We start from the raw sequence: 26,853 nt of genomic DNA, 5'->3' as shown, positions 1-26,853 counted from the left end.
TAGGTGTTACTTTTATCACTATATATTATCAAAAGATTGTTTAGGATTAAATATATCGAGATAAGATAAAAGTTACATTGTTTAAACAACAAACTTATAATCTATTTTTATTTTCGTTGGTAATATCGTTAAAACTCGTATTGCATTCGTGTTAACAGGTGTTGGTTGAGTTACATTCTTGGAAAACAGTGGTTATATCAAGTATTACTATTTATTTAAGGTATAGTATCTATTTTAATAAAAATTTAATAATAGAAATTTAAAAATTATATATAATAGACGTCTAATTAATATCACATAAACTGTAATATACTATTAACTAATATAATATTGTTGAAATAATACAGAAACTAATGCAATCATCTAATTTTAATAAAAACGATAAATCAAACGAAATTGTAAGTTAATATTGTTTTTTCGGTTATTATTTTTAATCAGCAATATTTCTGTTTTGTTTTTAAAATATTTAGTCAGTGATCTTTTACTATCAATCTAAAAGAATATAATGACTGTTGTAATTTTTATTTTTATTTGAATTTTATTACTATTTCTGTTAACTTATGGACTAATAGTGAGCTTTATATTTGTTCATTTTATTATAATTATTATTATTGCTTGATTTGTAAAGTTAAAAATAAACCGTGTAAAATTTGTTGATGTTTATGCTGATATAATTTGGTTTTTTCCACCTAGAAGGGTCAGCAACAATCTATTCAAAAGAAAAATGCAGAAAAAAGAAAAGGTGCTGACAACTTGTGCAAAACATTCATTGGAAATATTCCAAGATCTGCTACAGAGCAACAAATTACAGAGTATTTTTCAAACAAAGGAATAATGTTCAAGGATATGGCAATTATGAAAGATCCTGCTAACGATTCAATGAATCGTGGTTTTGGATTTTTCACATTATTCACCGACGAAGATACTGATAAGCTCTTATTTATGGAATTGGACCAATTCCAAGGAAAAACTGTAAGCTTATTCACTTCATAAAACTATTGCTATGATTTTTTTTCATGCTTTTTAATAGTTTCTCGATTTGTCTTAATTATTTTTAATAAATTTTTACATATGTTAACATAACTGTTATGTCATTTATTTTATTAGCATTAATCAATTGATTATAGTTGGATATTAAAAGAGCCGCTCCGAAAGATTGTGATGATCCCTTAATCCAAACTAAAACTGAGCGTATATTTGTTGGCGGTCTTCCACAGTCTTTCACTGTTGAAGATATTACCGAACTTTTCGACAGTAAATACGGTAATGTTGGAAAAGTTGTTGAGGTAACTACTGTCTTCACCATATACTACTATTCTTATATATCTTTATTTTTAGGTTATTCCTAAAAAAGACAAAGTTACAGGTAAAAGTCGAGGATTTTGTTTTATTGTTTTTGAAAACTTCCATGTTGTTGACAAAATTATGATCGACAATCGTTTCCCTTATCTACACAATAAACGCCTTGAAGTTAGAAAAGCTAGTTCCGATATTCCTCCACAAGGTGGTCCTCCAGGTGATTCTGGTGCCCCTGCTAGACGTGGTGGTGTTGCTGGAGGTAAAATCAATAACCGAAATTCTGATCGTTCTCAACGTTCAATTCCACCTCATCCATATAAAAATGGTTCACATAATTCTAATATTGGTGGTGTGAGACAACCATCTCATGGAATGGTATCTATAATATTTTTTTGTGTTCATATTGGTATTATTTAATTTAGCCTCATTATATGAACCATCAAAATATGCGCACACCTAATAATTATCCAAGACAAACATTTGGTTTTACAAATCGACCACCCCCAGCCGCATACGTAGAAGATGCACCTGGAATGATGGGTTCTAGTGCAGGTCAGATCCCACAACATCATTCTTCATATGGTGTTTCTCATCAACAACCTGACATGCAACAGTCATATGGTTCATCTGCTCCTACCTCCTATGCATCATATGGTGTTCCCCAAATTCCAACCAGTGCGTATACTACTAGTGAGTTTATATTTTTTATAATTGTTGTTATTATGATTTAGACCCACCATACGCAGCGACTGCAAACCCATATGCAGGTATGAATTATTCTGTAACCCAAGGTGGAGGTGCTTATCAACAATCTGGGGTGTCATCATATGCCACCGGAGCATCTGCTGCTCAAATTCCCTCTTCAAATCCATCTATAGCTACTTCAACTCAAGTTCATCCTGGTGGATATTAAAATTGATTAATAATGTTAATTAACCTACGTGAAATTATGCTAATTATAATTTTTGAATATCTTTTGTTTTTATAAAGCAAATAAATGCTGTAATGTTTTAGCTCATTCCACTCATACATCGTATGTATAGAATAGGATTTATTATATTTTAATATAGAAATCGATAAATAAACTTTTTTAAATTGGGTAAGGTCTATGATAGTAGGATCCAGTGTATAAGAGTCTTTTATCAAGTTGATGTGTAAGAGAGTCGTGTAATTTTTTTTAGTTACTACGATTCAAATACATTGTCGATCATTTAACGCGCGCGCGCATTATATATTAGCATGCGTGATTATTTTTGTAAACTTTGTCAAAAATTTTTATGACAAACGGTGAGATTATAAAAAATTATATTAAAAATTATTAACATATAGTATTATGTCAAGCGAAAACTGCTATAGATACAAATAGTACAAATTTTTATAGAGTTATCTTTTATGATTTGTTTAAAATTTATGAAATTAGAATAAATATGCGATAGATAGGAAATTCAATAGAGCAATACCTTTTCGGCATTCATCGATTTATATATCACAAAGGTCGGCTTTTAATCTACATAATTAGGGATTTTTGCACACACGAGGATTTAGTATTATATAACTCTCTGAAGGGGTCGAATTTTGTTATCGATATGCTTGAATTCACGTACGGCAAGCCAAATAAACAAAATCAATACGTATATTAGCACACTTTAGTTAAATCTAGATTCGCAATTATAATCACGTGATCATGCATATAGATGACGCGAATATTTTGAGGATTTTATACTTTCCGTGTTCATGACCAACAAATTTTGCGTTAAATTGTATCATTAGATTCATTGAGAAGAAAGCCGAAATGTTTTTTAATTTATAGTTTTTCATAATTTCATGTGTATGACTACTGTATTTTAAAATTAAAGAATATCAAATGAAGTAATTTAGAAATATGAAAATCTGGGGTATATCACTCAGAAATTCTTAACTCATGAGTATAACGCAAAATATTCAATATCCGACATATTGAATATATATTTTATTCCAATTATAAAACGAATTCAGATTTTTTTGGTTATGATCCTAGGCATTTTAACATTGATGAATGTGACTAAGCCCTTTTACTCAACAATTTCGTCTAATTTTTTTATCAGTTAATATGAAAATTAGTAGGTACACTATTAATTATGTATTTTTGTAATAAATTTTGTATCATACTTCAATATCAATGTGAGTCTGAAATGAATGTAAAATTGCATGGTTTTTAATGAGAGAACAAAAAAACGAAATTCGTTAGAGTGATTACTATAGATTTAATGCTAAAATAATGTTTAATTAGTGGTTGTGCTCCAATTATATTATAAGATACAGTGAACTGTGCCATACATTCGTAGACAAATAAATATGCCCGAGTTTGGATGAGCAAATAAAGAGTATGTAATTTCATTAGGATGTATACAGTGCCTGTTTAAAGAAGACAGTCAATCTTGAAGACTACATCCCAATAATCCGCATCAGTAATTTTAAACTATTTTGTGAAAAATCGTTAAAAGAATATGAGTATATTGGATCTCATGTATTTTTATTCTTCATCTTTATGGTTAATAAATGATACAACTTCTCGAAATGATTTGGATTAAAAGTGTGTCTTGTGAGCTAGCTTTTTTAAATTTATTATCATTATGTAGGAAAAAAATATATACTAAATTTTCTTAAAGAACCGTAAAGTTCTTTTAAGCTAAAATTTTTTTTACTTAATCGAGATGAAATTGAAAGGTTATAATTTTTAACACGTATAGAGTAATTTTACAGATTAGTTATTGTGTTGACTTAAAAATATTACTTCCGACTTGTATATTTTCATATCCTAATTAATAGTTTTTGATCAAAGTTGTGTAGGCAATCTACTTTCGGCGCTGTCTTAGAAATGCTCAACAAGAAGAGATTATAAACTAATCCAAAGTATATAAATCACTTTAGAGTTTTATTTTTTTATTATAATTCTACCTTCCTTAAAGAATCGCTAGGTTTTCTTTTAGCATCTGCAATTCAATTGAATATTTAGATAAATATTCAATTGAATACCATAAAAGCCGAATATGTCCACAACTTTAGGTATTAATTAACATGTAAAATACGAACAAGTTAATTTTTACAGTAACATCGTGTATATATCTGTTGTGTAATGCATTCTCATTTGGTTCATTATAATGAGAAAATTTGATAGTACAATTTTTCAATCGTAGATTGTGTATAAATATGCTCGAAATATTAACAAAAGATTTATATAATTGAAACCAAGCATTTTATCTACATTAAGCATTATTTTAATGTTAACTTATTGCAACATGTTTGCAGAAGATTTAAGTTTACTATAATTCTCAGTTAAATTACAGTGACTATGCCTTTTAATAGGTAATGAACGTACACTAGACTAGAGTCCTATTAAATTTCATATATCATTATATATTTAAATGAAGTTGACAGTTGTCTTCCAAAATGTTTTTCTACTAATATAAAAAATCAAATACCTAGCTTGATAGATTTAATGTACTTTTATTAGTCGCATTTTTTTACTTGGATTAAAAAAAGTAGTAGCCTCTATTTGTATCTAATAACTCACTCGCTGAAAACAAAGTTTTTTGTGTATAACTGTTCCAGGTGTGAATTATATGTTTTTAAAGAATTTTACCTACTCCAACCATGGGTCCATATAATTGATTCTTACTCCACCGTTCTCAACAATGATTCTTCTGAGAATATTTCTATTTTTCCTGTTGGTTATTTAAAAAAACATTGTTCTGCTTCATTAATTCCACCTACTACCTAGTGCAGTTGATTTTTAAGAATTCTTCCGACATTGTATTTCCTTTTTTAACAATAACACCTCTCTCACCAACTTTAGAAAATTCATGGCATCTAGTTGAGTTGCCATGAAGTCCTGAACAAAATGTTTTTCACTAAGCAGACAGATGACTAAGTGGTATACGCTTATCTTGCCGACCTCGAAGTCATGGTTCGAGTCCCTGCTGCCTGAACTGTTTTTGGTCTATGGTAACCCTTAATCCGAAGTTAGTAGGAACACTGTGGTAATTGCATGTTTCTATAAAAAATTATAGCACATGCTGGAAGTGGGAGGGTGAAATCGACTGTTGAATTGATGCACTAGAAGTGAATTTCTGGCTCCTATGAGGTGATTCCCACAGAGCCAACATCTAATAGATGGATGGGGTAGTGTTCACCCCAAAATGAGGATGTTTAGTAGGTTAAATTCCCACACTACCACAGAATAATAAGTCGCAGCAGGTGTGTGGTTGAATTATGATGGAAAACTCCGCTGCGGTGCCTACAGCGTTTAATGAAGCAAATCTAACCAACTTGAACTTCACAGCCCAATAAGCTGCGCCAAGGGTTGACCAAAAGAACAACAAAAAACTGTTTCTCTCTCACTGATGGTAGAAAAGGAAGATATGGATAGATGTTTTTTAATTATTTCATAAGCAATTGTTGGATGCTGTATAATCAGGACCATTAAAAAAACAAATAAAAAGTTGAATGTCTAAACATCTCAAATATAATACCTTTTCCTATTGAAGCTTTTTCAGGCATGATTTACACTTATATTAATAAAATTTCTTTTAATGATGAACATAGAATTAACCACACAAACAATTGCTAAAAAAAATTGTTAATCCATGATTCCGCTGAATAATTTTGATTGTGGATTCCATATTATCACAAAAAAAAATCAAAATAGTTATTTCATCTATTGTCTCAAAAGTGAATATATTTTTATAATTAGCCATGGTGTTAATAATCGACAAGAACTAACAAAAAGTTACGATTTCAGATACGTTTTCTGTAATATAGCTATAGCTAGATTCTTAAATCAGATGGTTAATCTGTATAATTTTTTCTAGGATCAATATCAATGTAGCAGAATTAGGTTGCATTAATTACAGAGAATAGTTAATACACTCATCTAAAAATTTCTAAGTTTTTCGCCATATACTAGACTTTTTGAAATTTTTAATGTAGATTAAAAATGTGGTGTAGGTTATTTAGTAATTCAAAATACTTGTAATGAATTACTACATGTATCGAATTTTAAGTTATTTCACCAGAGTTTCTGTCTTAAAAAATTTTCAGTAAATCGTAAAGCTGGGAAAGTAAATGCATGCGCGAGTTGTCAAAATCTGACATAAAGGCACAGTAAAATAAATACATTAAAAAACTAATTATATTTTCAGGAATAGGTTTTTGCATCTATTTCAAGGTACATAATATTATTTTTGCTATGATTCGATAATAACCATGAATATTTTTCAATAAAAGAAATTTTTTTCCATTTCAAGTATTGTTGCTTTTGAAATGATTAGCTACAGAATACTTAATTTCGTTTTCTATGTTGCTTTGTAAAAATTTTAATTTCTCACGGAATGTTGTAAATTCTTGATGGCAGTGATCGGTATGACGAAAACTCGGTCGGATGCGCGCAGTAAATTGAAAAAATGGGCGGAGCGTTGGTTGAATTGGATTACAAACTACTTAAAACCAAAAGAAATAAAGAGATGGTATTGTACAAGAATTATTTTTACACAAAACATCGTCAGAACCAAAACTCTGTGTCTTGGAGATGTGTAAATAGACAGTGCACTGCAAAATTAACGACATCACCAATTAGTAGCATCGAGAAGATTGATTGTTTTGGTGTTCACAACCATATTTTATCAGAGAATGAAATCTCACAAAAACTTTTGTTGTCAAAAGTTAAAGATATAGCTGAAAATAGCGCTTACACGACGCATCAAGTTTATTATTGTGTCACGGCATCAAAAAACCCAACACGAATTACCTCTTCTTAACAAAAATCATTTGTACAAGAATATTCAAAATAACAGAAAAGAAAAAGCATTGAAATAGATGTAACAAAAGTTTCGAAGAACTTAAAGTTAATACCCTTAGGGGTGAAACGTTTTGTATTCACGACTCTGGAGTTGGAACTGATGATAGGATTGTAATTTTTGCCACTCAGAATAACCTATCACATTTAAAGAATAGCTCCGTAGTAATTGGTGATGGTACGTTTAAGGTGTGCCCAAATGAGTTTCTCCAATTGTATACCCTTCATGGCAAACTTTCTTCAAAGACGTTTCCATTAGTTTACATTCTATTAACAAGTAAAAAAGAGCAAGATTATTACAGAGCTCTAAAATTATCTACCGAAAAATGTAACTCAAGTTTTCCCAATTATTTAATAATTGATTTGAACTATCAGCATATGTTGCTTTTAAAAAAGCAACAAAATGCCAGATTTATTTTTGCCTCTTTCATTTAGGCCAGTGTATATGGCGCAAAATACAAAAACTTGGGTTGTGTAACGAATTTCGTAATAATCACTCATTCCGATTTTTTATGAAATGCGTGACATCGCTGGCATTTGTTCCAATAGAATTCGTCGAATATGAATATAAGAAACTGTTAAATAGTTCATCAGAGTTTACAGAGATTGATATGAGTAGTTTCTTCTATTACTTCGAAAAAAACTTCATGGATTCATCAAAATATCCACTCAAATCCTGGAATGCACATACTAGAATTCTAGGCAATATTCCATTAACCTCAAATTCAGCTGAGGTTTTTAACAGGCACATCTACGGAAGATTTGAACAGTGTCATCCCGAATTGTCACCTTTTCTTGAAAAGCTTAAAATAGTTCAAAGTGATACAGAAAATGCATCGAATTCAACCTCTCCAGGTTATCGCATGTACCGAATACTCCCTACCAAGAAAATTAGAACAATTAAATCAAGTCTGTAATGATTACGCACCGTGTGAAACTATGAGCTACATTAAACTAATAGCAAAACTCTATAGCTGGAAATTGACTAATAAATACATATATTTTTAACGTTTTGGTGATGGTTTTATAAATTTGCGCAGGCGCGTCCTGTAAAACTTATTGCGCATATTCGGCCGAGTTTTCGCTTTTTGACTTAATTTCGTTTTCTATGTTGCTTCGTAAAAATTTGAATTTCTCACGGAATGTCGTAAATTCTTGATGGTATTGATCACATCCACCAGTGTAGTGCCTGTTGAATATTTATGCATTATTAGAAGTTAATGGTGTTCCATTAATGACTCTTTCGTGTGCTTTCCAACTCTCAATTAGATATTTTATAGATTTAATAAAATCTTTTCAAAATATTCGGAAAAATGACCACGGTCGAGTTCTGGAAATGTTGAAACCTTCTTTAGTATTTTCTTGTATTCTGCTTCAACATATTTCACAGGGACACAAATGCCAATTAATTTACGCATTTAATAGAAAACTGGAAAGTTTGATTTTTCAAAGAATCACCAGTGAAGCCATATTTTTTTAAATTTTCCTCCGGGTACAGTACCCAAAGTGGAACAAACAGAAATATAACTTATATTTTGCTGCTTTTTCAAAAGCAAGGTAGGCTGAAGATTGAAATCAATTACAATGCTTTTTGGAACATCTATATTAAATTTAAAAAAAATATTGAATATTTTGTATTAATCTATTTGCTTTTTAATTTTCAAAATAATATAGACAGGAGAGACACTTCTGAAGTAACCTTTTTCTTGAAAGAATGCAAAATTGGGGAAATTCTCCTAATATGATATTTAAACTGTCATCAGCAACATTAAAAGATTTTTCCGAAAATGATAAATTATTGTCAGTTGTAAACTCAACAGTTCCATCCGTGGTTAATGCAGTAGAATCAAACTCTCACTTCAAAGTGTGATTATTTGTAGTTTATCAAAATTTCCTGTATTGTATATCACTGTGCTGCTTCAGTTCCTGGAGTTCTATATATTTTTTTTATGAATATATAGAATTGTGTATTATTGGGCGTTCATATGATTTAATTTTGATGGTAGTAGTATATGTACTGTTATTTGATATATTCTTAATCTTGTTATTTAGTAAAATCTTCGATTTTTCATCGCGTGAAAAAACATGATTATGGAGTTTCGAGGATCTAATTAGCTCTAGTTTGTCAGTAAGAGTTGTAGTTTAGCTTCGCGGTGTACTTTCTATTTGGACATCGCCATGTTTGTGTTATTTTATCACAGTGATGCTTTGTATAAAAATAATTTTTATAGAGCATCAAACCTTATTACGCTGTTTTAAGATACATTTAAAATAATGATTACCTTTAGCTAGATTAGACATTTAACTGAATGCGCGCTATTTTCAAGAAAAATCGGATTTCTCTGCGCTATATTTCTTATGGATTACTGCAGGTATCACACTCAAGTCGGTTTACCAGAAAAAACTATCTTCAGAAAATTTTGAGTAAATGTTTATTAGTGAATAATGTAGTCGCCACCCTCTTAGCAGAACTCTGGAGTTGGGGCTGGTCCAGATAATGGAGTCAATAGGCATCAAATTATAACTTTTACTGTTTTAATGGTTTACGATGAGTTAAAAGCGTTCTAAAATGTATTTTATACACTATTCGTTAACAGATTAAGTTTTATTGTTTAGTTTTGATACCAAATGACAAGTAATAAATTATAAATGGAAACACACCCTTATATCCAATCTAGACATTATTTTATGCACCTATGTGGTATAAATAGATTCTAGTTTATTAATAGAAAGAGTATATTCTACGTAAGTTTATAAAATAGGGCTTTTGAACTAGAAAGTATTCCGTGGGGTGATTTTCTATATTTAATATATAGAAAATTAAAAAATGATTACTTTAATGTATACTTTCACTTGAATTAAAACTTATATTTTTTAATTTCTTAAATTTTTTGCTATATTTTTTATTACTATATTACGTTTCAGACAAAAATGATCACTCATTATCAAAGAGGAATGATATTTTCAGAATATATTGCGATTATAATTTGGAAATACATTGTAAATTCATTCAAACTTTAATTATGCTATTACAAACATTATATTAGCCACCAAGAAATAATTTCCCATTAATTATTAGGATTCTAAACAATATTAGTTATAAACGTGTGTGAAGTAACACCTTATGATCTAATATAGTTGCTACAAAATATAATCCAGTAATTGATCACGGGTCTAATGGTTATAGCTGATAAATTTTAATATTCCTAATATCGATAATATCCAGCCCAGCAATTTTCTTATGGAAATTCTTAGATAATAAAAAGAAAACGATTTTTGAAAATATTAAGCTATGTAATACCCTGTATAAACAAAACTAATTCTTGATAAAGTTAGAGACCGTAACTGGTTAGCTGTGGTACCTAATATGTGTGTAGAGTTTAATCTTAAATTACAACTACTTTTTAGATCTTTATGCTATTGTGATTATAATAGATAATACAGTATAACATTCAAAAATTGCAACAGTATGCAGCGATATTTTTCAGATTGGTGAAAGCACCTATTTATAAGACGATAAGATCAATTTCTCTGCCACTGATAACTTGGTAAAAACAGGAATCATCGTCATACATAACTATCATATAAAATTGGCACTTAAAATTGATCTAGCCCTAATTTTGTTTTGGGTGAGAAATCAAAACAAAATGAAAAAACTAATTTGATAAGGTGTTTTATTAAGGTAATACATATAATGCATTAAATATAGCAAGCATTAATATTACCTCAAATTTATAAAAAAATTTTCTAATTGCTCCTTCATAGTAAAATCCTTATATAAAAAAATTACCGCTATTTAGAGAAATTACTAAGGCGTGAATTTGACGTTGTAAAATAACAATTTGACGTTGTAAAATAACATATCCAGTGAGTCGAACAATTTCATAAGAGCTACGGTATATCACAACAAGATTTTAGTAACAAAATTTATAATTTGTACAAAATTATACTACTCCTACAGCAATATTAATCAATAATAAATGATGTAATTGATAATAGTGTACCATGAACGGACTCTAATCGTCAACATGAAGACTAAAAGCGCTTAGTATTAAAAAATCTACATATACTTGGTTGTTTCTAGAATGCATTGATAAGACAAAAGATTTTTTAATATAAAAATAATTTAATTATGCAAAATCACTAAATTAGTGTATTTTTATCAACTTATGTAATATAAATATGTACATATTCCATCTCTATTAAGAGTTGAGTTAACTAGAAGAAAATAGAAGCGAATAGTCTCCACTTTAGCTTGTTGTATCTAACATTAAGCATTATGATATCTACAGAATCAAAGAAACTCCGACTATGATGCAGCCAGATAATGGTTCATCAGTATAGGATAATGCTTGTTGCTTTAATACTATGAGTTATAATCTATTACTTTACCACTACGATCAGCCTTTTGTTACCTCAGTCAAAAAAAGTATAGACGCTATAGCAATAATGTGTTTATATTTCAAAAATACGAATCATGTATGTTGTTGCGAAAAAAATCTTTCTGAGGGGGAAATCGGATCTAGCCAAAATAAGACAGTAAATAATTGCTTAGATAAATAAATCTATGGAAAAAATATAATTGATATAATGGTAATCATTCTAGAATTAGGTTGCTCTATGTGTTAAACTTTTAGAAAATGAAGGAAAATAAAACGGAGATATGTGTAGCGAATGCATACGATTGGCAGTAGTGTACACACATTATAATGTCTACAAATTATAATTTAGCAAGTAAACAACAAGACAAATTTGATCTTGTAAATAAAATAAACCAATTTATAGTAGGTACCAACAAAACTCAAAAATTCATTCAGCCAATCTAAATCTAATTTACAATTTTTAGTGAGACTACCTTGACACTGCTATTGCTGAAACAATATTAGAGGGAAACATAATTATCAAACTATTGTTTTCTAAAAGGCAAAAACTTGATTGTAACACTTAACTTATATGGTAGTGAAGTTCAAATTCCTCATACTTGCTACATAAAAAATTTATGAAATTATAATAGAGACACAGTGTTGACAATTATCCACTATAAATTTCTTTTATTGTGCTTCATATTCTATAGTAGTATAAGAATCTAACACACCAAACTGCTGATCATTTCTATTTTATGCATTAGACATTAATTATTATATTTAATAATAATTAATTATAAACAAGATTTACGAGTACCTTTTCCTTTATTATATTTGCCTTATAAGTCTACTAATAAGACAACTAATTTTTCACCCTTTTTTAACTAAAGCTCCATTCTACACCCAATATAATCCTGAATTTATTTTTTCCATGCTAATAACAAAATATATCTACTCAGTTCAGGATAATCAGTATGGGACTCTAATAATTTTAACAAGCTATCACAAAAATGTCTCTTTCTAAATCTTCAGATCATAACTCAAATATATTAAGAAAAACTACTACTCCATTATTAGTATTAGGATAGAGAGTTGTACTTACAAATTCATCATTACTCAAATTTCTAAAAAAGTAGACTGATAATAAATAAAGGATTGTCGTACTACTCACCGAAATACATAATTTGGATAGATTTATATTTTTTTAAATAATATTTATGTAAATGAATGATCATAATGTTTTCAATTGATTTTTTAATATAAATAATAAATTTAGCAACAAATACTATATATAACACTTAATTTAGTCTTTTATTACTTTAGATTTTTACTGTATATACATATTATAATATAGATGGAGAGTAGATTTTATTGTGTATAAAAATCACACGAGCTACATCTGAACAATATACATATGATATAAAATAAATTACTGGCAATGTAATATTTTTTTAGTTGCAAATAAAAAATTACTTGAATAAAATGCAAAACAAGTATCATGTTGAATAAATTATAAAACTATTTATATAGAGTTTATGGCATCTCCTGTTCCAGTTATACCAAACAAGTGAATGTTTCCAGCCTCATTATCATCTATGACCTTAACAATAATAAACTAATATTTATAAAATTTTTATTTTGATGGAATACCTTTTCACCATACGCATATGCTAAAAGGTAACTGTAAGGGTGCCATGCAATAGTAAATGTAGGACCACTACATGGAATTTCACACACTTGTTCCCCTGACTTTACTACACCAACATCTATAAAACCGTCTTCAGACGCAGAAGCGATTATTTTTCCATCGTAACTAAAACTTACACTTCTAATTGGCCAACTAAAGTATAAAAATTTATTAAATTTTAAAAAAAATAACGACGTACTTTAATCGAAACAGAGTATTTATACATATCAATTCATCTGCATCCCATAAGGAAACTAAGGAATCGGCTCCTCCAACTGCAAAAATTCTACGTTAAAATTAATTTTTTTATGTGATACATTTATTAAAAGAATAATTTTTTGGATAAGTATTACTTTCCACTAGGGTCAAATTTAATACAAATACAGTTGGCAGAGTGAGCTTTTAGTGATGTATGTAGATTCATACTAGGATAACTTGATTTCAGGGTTAAAATTAAATTACTTGAAGACAAATTTTTTACTCATAAACAAAAACCCCACCGTTACCATTGGTTACGAAAAATTTATCATTTTTATTGGTCCATGTAATTTCATTTACCTAAGAAATGAGAATTTACTTTTAAAGCTTAAAATAAAATTGATTAATTATACTTCAACTTTAAATTGTTCTTCTTTAAATATAGTAAAAGTGGATGTATCAATAAATGATATTAAATCACTCTAAGAGAAAATTCCATAAATTCCATAAATTTTTTAAATAGATTACTTTATTACCAACGGCAATTGTTTGTGAATTAGGGCTCCAACAAATGTTGATATTATCTCAGGTGTTTGTATTTTATGTATACAACCATTCGCTATAAATTATAAAATTAAAATTTAATTAAAGATGAATGAATAAAAATTTTATAGTAACTTCTCATATCCCATACACGAACAGTTTTATCAGCTGATGCAGAAGCAAGTAATTCAGGATTTATGGGATTCCAGCTAATTTGATCTACACTACCACTATGGTCCTTATAATGGACTCTTTTACGTAGACTTTCTTTTTCCAGTGATAATATAGTGATCGTACTATCATGAGAACCTGATGCTATGTATTTCCCGCTACAATTCCATGCTACACTATGAACCTAAAAGCACGTACTTTAAACATGGTTTGACTGTATATAATCTACCTTGGAATCATGTAATTTATAAGCCTGTGAAGCACAGTGTTTCTTAAAGTATCGTTTCATTTCATCCAAATATCTTTCAGAGGATGAAAAATCCATTTTTTAAATGTAAGGGATGCGCATGTATAAGCGACACATTGATCACCATGACAAATGTATGCGCGCGTCAATTTTGCATTTTTAAATGTTTCTTTTATAAAATTTATTATTTTGTTGGTGTAAATACATAGATTACATTTATCATTTATCATGTATCATGTATCATATGATAGTTATTAAACTGCAGTAAATTTATTGGCTTGATGCATTTTGTAAAGCTACCTTGTAGAATTTTTTTGTTTAAATATAAAATTTGCTCAAATTATGACCTTTAATATTTTAAATAAAAAATTTTATCTTTTTATATGATACATTTAATCTGAAATGCGAATTTTTTTGATGAATATTGTGTAATCTCTTAAAATTGCGCATAAATTTTAATCTCTCATAGGAAATTTAGTATCTATAAAAGACACCGAAAAGCTTTAGAAACATTAAATTATGTTAAGAAATATTTACATTTTTAATTCTAAATAAAGAGGTCTGTTGAGCTCGAGGGAGTGTGGCTTATTTTGTGACCCGAATAGTACTAATTTGAATTAGCCCATGACTTGTATTTGTATTTGTTGTTGTTGTTTGTGTATCTAAAATTAAATTGAATTAGAACATTATGCAGGCTGCATGACTCAAAAATTAAGATTCATAGTGGTAGCAAGTTGTGAAGGAAAATCGGATGCTGTTAAATCAAGGAAAAAATCAAATTACCTTCTTTCATTTTTATCCGTCACTATATCTTATGTTTTTAAATTAAAATTTAAGTTTTATATTTTTTCTAAAAATATGGTGTCTGAAGACAAAATATTTCACACAGTTACAGAATAATAAGATAGATTAAAAGAAAAGTTATTTAATATGACGATAAATGTAAGCACAATATAGTATCTTCGCTTTATTTCTTTAAACGTAACTTAAACATCAAAAGTATCCGCACTTTATCAGAACCCAGTAAAATGATCTAAAATCAAATAATATTATTTTCATGTATTATAAGAATACATTTTAGATAGGATTATGGTATCGTCATTTTGTACCAAAGATTACTTTTAACTGTGTTTAATTATCGTATGTGAATTTATTATCGTAGCAAACAGATGGCTCATCGTTATGCGCTTTTCTCTTCAATAAAAACGATTAGGAGTTAAACGCCCGTTTTCAATGACTGTCCACACTTTTGTGCATCCGTAAATTGAAACTTTGGAGTAATTAATAGTAATTTTATGTCTTCTTTAAAAATATAGATCTTGCAAGTACTGGGAATGAGAAATCGGGTTTTGATGTACTATTGTACATCAAAAAAAATTTGTCTCATAGTGTTTATTCCAATATAGCAAACGTCTCAGAAATGAGTAGGGCATAATTAACCCACAACAACGTTTTGTGGGTTAATTACTCGGTTATTCTGCGGCGTATGTGATAAACTTCGTGAGACAAAAATAATATATCGGTAAAAGATCGGAAACATTTTTACATTGAAAAAACCATTAAATATCTACATATTGTACACGATTCTTTTTTTCTTCTAAATATAAAATCAGTAATGTACACAGACAAAGAATTGTAATTTTTGTTTGTTACATTTCGATACTTGCTTTTAAGACTATTCTAAATAATTCAGTTTAGTTAGTGTGAACACATTCGGAGAAAAAATCTTCTATGTATCAACGTAACATTAACAAACTCTTAATCAAAACTCGATTATATTTAGCCTACTAGCGCAGCTATGAGGTGTAATCGTCTTTAAATTTTTTAATAATTATTTTTTTAAGAATATGTGTATTTCTAAGGCGGAAAATTTTTAGGAAACAATTACCTTTGTCATAAAGCTCACTTATTATCCAATATTGCTAATTTTTAAAAATTCTGCCTACATTACATTTTTTTTGAAAATGGCAGTTTCTACAATAAAAACACCATATCTTCCAATTTCCTTGCATTCTTCATCAAGACATAATATCGTAAAGTCATGAGTAATAGATTTTCATCTAGATATATTTTCTTAGAATTCTCTTTTGAAGTAAAATTTTAAAATCTCGTGACACTTGGGTTTTGACATGAAGTATAATTATTTGGAGTGATTTCTATAAAGGAAGGTTTAATAACTCAAATAATAATGTTTTACTAATGCGTTTCATTTTTTAAATTGAAACGCACCTAAATTGATAACAAACTCTAATAATTTTTGTTTTTGGCATTACCATTACTACGCCACATAGTTGCGGTAATGCAAACACAGAAAAGTCTAATGTTTAGTATAAACACTAATTGTAAATTCATTTTCTTCTTTTAAATAGGAAAACTCATATCTGTAACATCGCTAATGTATCGTAATGTAAAACATTTTATCCGATCCGACACAATTAGTCGAATACTATCGAAACTTGCCGAACAGCCTAATTATTGAAACCACTATAAAACAAGCCGTCATAGCCTAGCAGTGCAAATTCAGGTGATGGTTAACCCCACTACTATGCTAAAAACGTTCAATACTGCTTATCGGACCAACTTGAACTTCATAGTCCTGATTGCTGCCACAGGGGTTTGATTTTTTGTATTTAAAATGATTCTGTGACAAAGAAAAGTAATTTTATCGTTTTTATAATTCTCTTAAATGTAGAAATTAGCACAGAATTTTAAGAAGAAACTAAACTATAATTCAGTTTAATTTTATGACGTTAATATAACTGAATTACTGATAGAATCATAGTTAAGGAACACTAAAGATTGTATGATGTGATGGGCTGGAGCAGCACACACAGTAAGAGCTATTTGGTTCTTGAAGATAATTATCCAAAAGATATAGTACATTTTTTTTCTAAATTGTTGTAAAGGGACTTTCCAACATACAAAAGAGCGAGTTTCATAGCCAAACTTTGCTTAAGAATGCGCATTGCCTACGAAATAGAGAGAATTTAAAAAATGTTATTATACGTTAGTTAGTAAAATTTCAACCATAAATTTTCTTGAGTTTATGTAAGATATATCAGTTCATAATGCTGAAATAATATATCCAGTATTATTGACCGAAATCAGTCTTTAAGTACATTCTGATGGAATAATTGTTCAATTAGACAACTGATATTATGTCACCATTTAACATTGATTTATATTATTTTGAATAATGGAATGGGTGAGAGAGTAACGTTGACTAAATAGAATAATAAAGATACTGATTAAATACCTCAGAGGAGTCAAAGGTTCAATTGATGTAATTAAAAATCCTCCTTTACGTGTTTTGCAAGCAAACAGTGGGCTTTGTTTCTCCGATATAATTTTTTCACAAGGTAGTCGGAAAGATTTGCTGAATCTATATTTGAATAAGATATTATTTTTATAAAAATCATTTCTGATTCCAGTTTAACATATAACTTTTGAAATAATTCTAACGATGTAAGATATTTATTATTAAAATAGAATTCCTTATTTTGTAAAAATTTACGGCTTAACCCCCAGTTTTCAAAAGCTATGCCATTTACAAAGCCAAATAGATTAGATAAAATATCTTTTCTTTTATTGCTTCTTGAAAAGTCAAAAAGCTTCTCCTTAGTTACGAGGACTAACCCCTAGCGCAGCTTATTGGGCTGTATAGTTCAAGTTAATTAGATTTGCTCCATTAAACGATGTGGGTACCACAGCAGAGTTTTGCGTCATAATTCACGGACAAGATATCACACTACCGCTCAAACTTATTGTTGTGCGGTAGTGTGGGAATTTAACTCACTAAACATCTTCTCTTTGGGACGACTTTCACATCCAAACTCTATCCATCTATTGGACGTTGGCTCTATGGGACTCAACTCAACGGACGCAGGAATTTACAATTGTACCCTAGTGCATCAGCACTCGATTTCACCCTACCAATCAGGCTTCTTCCTACAACCAGCATGAGATATAATTTTTCATAGAAACGTGCAATTACCATAGTGTTCCCACAAACTTCGAATTAGGGGATAAAATAGACCGGAAACAGTGTGCAGCACCTGGACGCCAACCAGTGACCTCAAGGGCAGCAAGCTAAGCCATATGTTGGCACAAAAAAAATCTGATAGCAGTGAGCCAATAACAATATACTATAGGAATCCGACTGTGCGTTTTTCTTTGGTCATATTAAAAACTTGATGAATTTATATAAACTGGTAATATGTATGCAGATGATATACATTAGAAACTAGTTCGTCGTTTAGAACACACAACTAATTAAACTCTCTTGTGCATACTTAAAATGTACTATTTTTGATAAAAATCCTGGAAATGGCCCAAATTATTATCTATATTTAAACAAATAACTCTATCACCAGTAACTACTTTAAAATCAAGTAAGCATTAATTTTCATCCTGAAGTATTGCGATACACAATTCATCGAGCTATTTTATTCCACCAACATCTAAATTTTCCCTTCTAAGATTTTGCAAATATTTTTTGTATTTTCAACTGCCAATTCATATATTTTTTCACTTTTTGCAATCTAACATATTTTGTAAATATAATCTAACATATTTTGTAAATATAATATTGTATGCTGTCTGTAAGATCTTAAGAGTTATTGAAATTCGGTATTTAGTTAACAAACGACTGTGACGAGTCATCATTTCAAAGATATCAATTTTTTTCAGTTAAAGGAAAACCCTTGGGGCGTCTTATTGGGCTGTAGAGTTTGACAGAATTTCCTTTTTAAAAGCTACAGGTACCACCGCGGAATTAATCATTTTGATTTACACACACCACTATCATATCCATTTCAAGAACGTTGGCTCTATGGGAATTTACTATCGGACTCTAATGCATCAGCACTCTATTTCACCTACCAATCTGATCTATAATTTGTTTTATAGAAACATGCAATTATCATAGTATTCCTATTAACTTCTGACTAAGAAATATTAACGCCCGGAAATAAAGTACGTGGCACCGGGTCTCGAACCCGACAGAAAGCTGTTGACAAGCACTTACCTAAACCATCTATCTGATCGACTAAGAACTAGAGCATGAGTTCCGTCATTAACAGTGTTATTTTCAATGATTTAGAACTACACTTGATATAACTTGTGCTAGCACCATACAAAGAACAATATAGACTTACATATAATTAAGATTAAATGATGGTATCTTCAATAATGATATTAGCTATCGTAATAATTTTTGTAGTGAAATATGCAATTAGTAGTATAAGTAAACTTTATCGTGTCAATCTACTGCCATTAATCTATTTCCCCTACTAAAAAATATCGGAAAGCGAAATATAAGACGGTATACGTATTTTTCGTCGGCTACAAATTAAAAGGTTGTCTGATATATTCATAGTACTAAAAATTACGCAAAATTTACAATCCTAAATAAAAGTTGACTAATCGTGGGATAAACAAACAGTGTAAATCTCGCTTTGGGGGATTTCTTATAAACAAATAGTTAAAAAATTTGTATAATTCTAAGGCTATCAAAATTGCGTTAGGTTTTTAACAAATATCATTTTAGACTAAAAAGTATGCAGGAACAATAACCGAATTCTTTAACCTGAGAATTTATTTTATATCCTTGCGATAAAATGACACAGGTATACACTATTTTCATAAATAATCAGCTGTTGGAATTAAACAAAAGATTATACTTGAAATAATAGATTTAATAATGATATAGCACATTTTCATACAATACTGATAAGCATATAGTCGATAATAAAAAAATGTACAAATGTTTTGTATTTCTTTTTTTATAGCATACAAAGAGATGCCTATGCTCCATAAAATTTTAAAACTGGCTTAAATTATGATTAAAGTACTCATATGAGGTTAATAATAGATGCAATTCTTATTGCAATATAAATATATGAATTTGGAAAAATATGATGGTAATATTTATTAATAGGAGTAGAGCAACACGCAGTTTATACATGGATGTTAGTGTTTATTTTTTAGCATAGCTAATAACAATAGAATGAGTGGGACATATCATAAAACCTTGAAGTGCATCTCTTGCGGCTCCAGCATGAGCTTCGTTGTCAAATTCAACAAAGGCTATATCAGTGCGACCAGGAACTACTCTAACTTCAATAAACCCAGGAAATTGTACATACAACATCTGTAGTGTAGTTGCAGTAGTATCAGGTGGTAGATTTTGAACAAAAAGTATATGGTTTGGGTCCTCATTCTTATCAAAAACTAAAATTTTTTTTATTATTTAATAAAAAAATTAATTATTTAAGAAAATAGTACGTTTTGTTCCTGTTCCGTTTTCTTTAGATTGTTTGGGTTTTTTATCAATTTTACCAACTTTATTAGCTAAAATAATAATAATCAATGAATGATAAATAATCCGACATTAATAACGTGCGCGTTAGAAATTATTAAATTAAAAAAAATAACTTTGTCATAAAATGCATAAAAGATAACTTTGAATAAAAAAATGGTGTTTAAAAAAATATGTTGCTAATTATAATGAAATGTCATTTATAAATGGCTAGAAAAATACAAAGATACTGTAGGAGTTTATTGAGAAATGAAAAAGATAGAATTTATTAATAATTAGGTAAAACATATTGTGCTTATAGAAGATATAACCAGGGAAGTGTTACGTTAAGATTTTTCTTCCTATTAAAAGATAATCGTTATCAGCTGAACTTGAACATGCGAAAGTCATAATGCCATTAAGTAACATACTGAATTAAATGATTAAGTAGCATACTGAATAAAATGATTAAGTAACATACTGAATTAAATGATTAAGGAGCATACTGAATAAAATAAAGGAATCGCTCAAATCAAAATATTTTCTACAACGAAACTTAAGCTTTATTAGAACTCACAGATATCCTTTTTCCAAATTTCGATTACATACAAAATCTAAAATATGAATTTACATAACATTGTTAATAGATGAAACGCTCAAAATCATAACATTATTATTTTCAGTTAAATTGTAAGAGAATATTAATGTATTACCTGTTTTGTAAATTTTTACACAGTGCCACATATATTAACATAATTTCTATAGCTTTTGGAGTAATATTAGTTTACAAAGACTCTTTAAAACCACTCAATACACAATAATGCATATGACGATTTTTTATTAAGACAACATCCACATTACATTAACAGAAATTATTTAGTCACTGTAAATAAAAAAAAGCGTTTAAAATATCTATTATTTTCAAAGTAGCGTAAAAGTGGCTAGTAAAATGCCTTGGTACAATCACAAGTTAGGTAAAAATTGTATAGTCTCATTTCACGTCAATTGGCCCTCTGTTATGCCAAAGATTATACAGGTATTCTATCTAAGCTGTAATACCTGTAGACTTCTTGGAGCTATAAACCAACTATTAAAATAAACTAGCTTGATTTCATACCGTAATATCAAGATATAAATGTATCTGGAAGACTTTTATAACATATATATATATATATATACTCTTCCATTCTGAGAAGAAAATATGCTAGAGATTTAGAGTTACGCCATCATCCCCTGTTTTAACGCAACTCTCTAAAGTGATATAAAATTCACTACCTACACAATTAAAGATTAAATGTGTGACCTGCGTTAAAGAAAAAGTGAAACGGCTGGATAATAACTGGCTTGTAGCTACCGCACACAAAATACGCTTTTTAAGCTGATTATGGCAATAACCCATTTCTTCATTTCTATAGTGAGTGGTGTAACATTTTCTATTGTTTGAATAAAAGATGCACTAAATTGAATATAAAGAGGAAAAAATTAAAAACACAGTATACGAAGAAATACACATAAAAATATAATGGGAACACTGAGAGATCATATTTTTTGTAAGACTATAAGAAAAATGATAATAAATTAAGATGGGATTCTCTTTAAAAATTCAAACGGGAGGTAATGCTAAATATTTTTTATTGCCAAGTACTTAATGATCTTAGTGTAAAAGTATGTTATAAACGCAAACAACTCGTTTGTTGAAATGTTGCTATGTTTACTAAATCGGAGTTGAATGTTAATTTTGCTGTAAAGTTTGACAATAAAGTTTCGTGTCAACCAGGGATATTAATACTACTTGATTAATAGAAACACCACCTTGTTCCAAGTAGGGAGTATAACTTAATATATTAAATGGAAAAGTTTGTTCTCATAACCTCAATGAGGGAAATAGTTAATAAGTTATTTAATACTTTATTGACAAAATGTACTAGTCGTGATATTTTAGAACTACATGAATTACAATAACTTAAAAAAATTACCAATGTGCTTTATTTTAAATTTTATAAGCAATATGTCGATTGACATAATATTCCGAGAATTATAAAATAACAGAAAAATTCCAAACGCTAGTACAAAGAGGGATTTTTCCTCAATAGGCGCAAGCAGTGCCACCAACCATAGATTTTAAAAAGCTCCAAATTATTTATATAAACGAACTGAAAACTTGTGTCAGTGTAAAGTATTCATCGGAAGATATTAAAAGATATTTGGAGTAATTTTTATGAAATTTATATAACGCCACTTTGTTATATTTATAGATAATATAGCATATTGTTTCAAAAAAGACTTTTGATTAAATATCATAGAAATAAACGTAAAAAAAATATATTACTAATGGCTGCAATTGGCGATTCTAAAATAAGTGGTTAGAATCATCGTATTTAATATATGGAAATACTATTTCATTTAGTGAGTTCCTCTTTAAGCTATTAAATGGAAAAGACGAAAAACTAATCACTTATTATAGTATGTGAGACCTGTGATGATTTTTTTACTACTGATATAGGTGGATAAATGAGACATTATACAATAGACTTTATAGCTCTTTAATATGAACATAATTACAAATTAAATTTATTACTACTCTCTAAATATAAAAAATTAGATATAGCACATGCATGTAGCTTATATTTAGGCCGGTGACGTAGTTCATTATTACAACAAGGATTTTTAGATAACTTAAATATTAAAAATATTTTTAGATACCTTAAATATTAAAAGGTCATATAAAGGATAACTCACATATGCTAGATATTTAAGGCTATTTATTACAACATAAAAATATTAAATTTATTATAACACAAAAATTATTGGATCTTTTTTAATGGAAATAAATAAATTAAGAAACTTGTTTAAAAAAAGTAATTTACTACCTTATTGTATTCTAAACGAAATTTATATATACTGTTTTCTTATACTTCAAATTGATAAAAAATATAAAGATACGAAGAACTAAAAAAATAATAAATCTAACATTATACAGCTCAATTAAGTAAAAATAGAATAAACGAGTTAGCAATAACTCTTTGATTGTAAGCTGGGACGTTAAAAAAGCTTATCAGCGCATAAAAATACGGATTTTTTTTCACACGCTAGATATTTATCTGAGCTAGAATAGTATTTTAACGAGAACAAAAGAGTTTTGATATTGGCGATCGAGCAAGAAAATCTCAAAAAGAGGTTGCAGAAGTCATTGATGTTCCCAAATAAACGGTATCGTTTGAAGGCACTTGGAAATGAATTTCTACGTAAGTACGCGCCGAAAAGTAGATAGCGCAGTTATGGAAGAGTTATTGTTGAATGTCAATCTGACACCTTTTGACAGATGGTTAACATCCATGAATGTAATATTCAAAATCATATAAGAATTATCCCAATTATATGAAACTGCAATGAAGTGATGTTAGAAAGAAAAAGATATACTGAGTGACATGTGGAACGTTTCATTTGAATTAGGTATGAGAATCTCATTTTTGTGGACGAGAGTCCCTTCATATACTAAGATACTTATAGATATTCTTTAGGAGAAACCACTTCAAACGCGACTTCCTTTTAATAGTAGAGGTAACAACGTTACCAAGATATTGGCAATAAGTGACGAGCCCTCATTCACTGTGAGGATACTTTTGATTTTAATACGAAAATATTCAAGGCATTCTTCAAAAATTTGAGAATTACTAGCATAAATTTAATTGTTGTAATGAAGATCGAGAGATTTCACCATGTGAATGTCGACTTCTATGACACATCTTCCAGTGAAATACAATATATAAGAAGAAATTCTTCCTTCCTTCCTTAATACACGTGAATAAGTGTTATTATAAATTAAACCAATAAAGAGTAAAAAGAAATTTCCCATTAAGAAGGAAAAACGATCTTGTTAAAAGAAAGTGCATTTTTGCATATTCAGTTACAGTAGATGAATTAATAAAGTTTTTTCAGCATTCAAAAGCCTTCTTGTGGAAATGCTATATGATGGATGACGTTTCACGTTTATAAGTCAAAAAGATTAGTGAAAAGTATATTATATTTATTAATATATTGATATTCAAAAAGCGTAAAAAGTCAAAAGTTAATTGTATAAAATTAAGAATTACGAATGCCACAAAGTCTGAAGATGATCGTGAGGAATCTGAATTTTGATTAAAACTCCAGTGAAATAATAATAATAATATTAATATTAATAACGTAAAGGCCATAAATAGCGTGGCATCTGTCAAATATTGACTATAAAGCAGTTATTGGAGAAGAAGTAGTGTGAATTTTTAAAACGACAAAAATATAAGATCAATAAATTTACTCCAGAGACAGTCACGCATGCTTGTTTTTTAAATGTAGTTAATAAATTTGTAGTAAAAGCTTAAATAATAAGGAGAAAATAGATTTAAAAAAATTTCAAAAAGAAGTTATAGTCATATTTCTTAAAAAAACGGTTAGTATGCGAATTATTGTGAGTCTACATGAATAGTTGACGTAAATTTATTATTAATACTCCACTGCATTTATATATACTTTGAATTACAAAAATATGTAACTTTATAGATAATATTACTGATAAAAAAAGATAAGACTAAGTTAGTAGGAATTTTACTGATTCTAGATATCCATCAATATTTACATCTATCTATCACTATATCTATGAATGCTCATATATATCCATAAATATCCATTTGAAAATTAGAAAATTTTAAATCTCGCAAAAAATTGGGCTTTATCTATGATCTATGAATCACGACAACACATGCGTTGACGGAAATGTTGATTTTCTTTCTCATTACACACTCAATACAATAAAAAAAAATATTTCAAATTACGTTATTAGCGATAAATTTGAATTCATATTTTTAAACTAAATACAACTTTACTTTCAAAGAATGCGCGAGCAGTGATTCGAATTATTCCGGAATAAATCGAAAAAAACTACGTCTGCAACTTTCTTAATTATACTAAATGGTATATTTTTGCCATAAAACTACATAGAATACCATTAAAATATTTTTACTACTTAATCGCTGGAATAACAGAGTAAAGATGAGTTCGTAAGTACATACTCCACTTAATGAGTTAAATTTAGCTTTGCTCACCCCCATATGCTTATATATAATATATAAAAGCGCATATTTAATTTAATATTGGCAAATTTTTCTTCCCATGAAAAATTTAACACTATCTTTTAAATTTTACTACGCACCGCGTTGAACTATATGTATATTTTCTTTCTCATTACACACTCAATACAATAAAATAAATTATTTTAAATTACGTTATTAGTGATAAATTTGAATTCATATTTTTAAATTAAACACAACTTTACTTTCAAAGAATGCGCGAACAATGATTCGAATTATTCCGGAATAAATCGAAAAAATTTACATTTGCAACTTTCTTAATTATACTAAATGTTATATTTTTGCCATAAAACTACGTAGAATGAAATTAAAATATTTTTACTACTTAACCGTTGGAATAACAGAGTAAAGATGAGTTCGTAAGTACATACTCCACTTAATGAGTTAAATTTAGCTTTGCTCACCCCCATATGCTTATATATAATATATAAAAGCGCATATTTAATTTAATATTGGCAATTTTTCTTCCCATGAAAAATTTAACATTATCTTTTAAATTTTACTACGCACGCGTTGAACTATATGTATATTTTCTTTCTCATTACACACTCAATAAAATAAAAAAATATTTCAAATTACGTTATTAGTGATAAATTTGAATTCATACTTTTAAATTAAATACAACTTCACTTTCAAAGAATGCGCGAGCAGTGATTCGAATTATTCCCGGAATAAATCGAAAAAATTTACGTTTGCAGCTTTCTTAATTATACTAAATGGTGTATTTTTGCCATAAAACTATATAGAATAAAATTCAACTATAAAAAATACTTTATCATTATAATAATAGAGTTTAGGTGAGTCTGTATGTTTTACTTCAGTTAATGAGTGAATTTTAAATTCCCCATTTTTCAGCGTCGTATGATTATATAGATATATAGAAAGATATCATTATGATAAACTAAATCCTACAATTGACTATTTATTTGTACATGTTAGAAAGTATAACTAAAATATGTAGATCGAAGAATTTATGATTACAATCAAATTCCAAAATAAGCTATATGGAAGGCGTCTAACACCATCGCAGACTAAGAATGACAATAAAAGAATATTTATATCTCATTTTTCGTTAAATAATGCTCAA

At 28.7% G+C, this 26,853-nt stretch overlaps 1 pseudogene; it reads right to left on the bottom strand.

The window, feature by feature from the left end:
• Positions 1-12,107: 12,107 nt before the first annotated feature.
• On the bottom strand, positions 12,108-18,068 carry LOC139225146 (THO complex subunit 3-like; annotated as a pseudogene).
• Positions 18,069-26,853: the final 8,785 nt, after the last annotated feature.

Source organism: Pempheris klunzingeri, unplaced genomic scaffold, assembly GCF_042242105.1.
Source record: "Pempheris klunzingeri isolate RE-2024b unplaced genomic scaffold, fPemKlu1.hap1 Scaffold_69, whole genome shotgun sequence".
Taxonomy (NCBI): domain Eukaryota; kingdom Metazoa; phylum Chordata; class Actinopteri; order Acropomatiformes; family Pempheridae; genus Pempheris; species Pempheris klunzingeri.
This window is presented reverse-complemented; position numbering and strand designations above follow the sequence as displayed.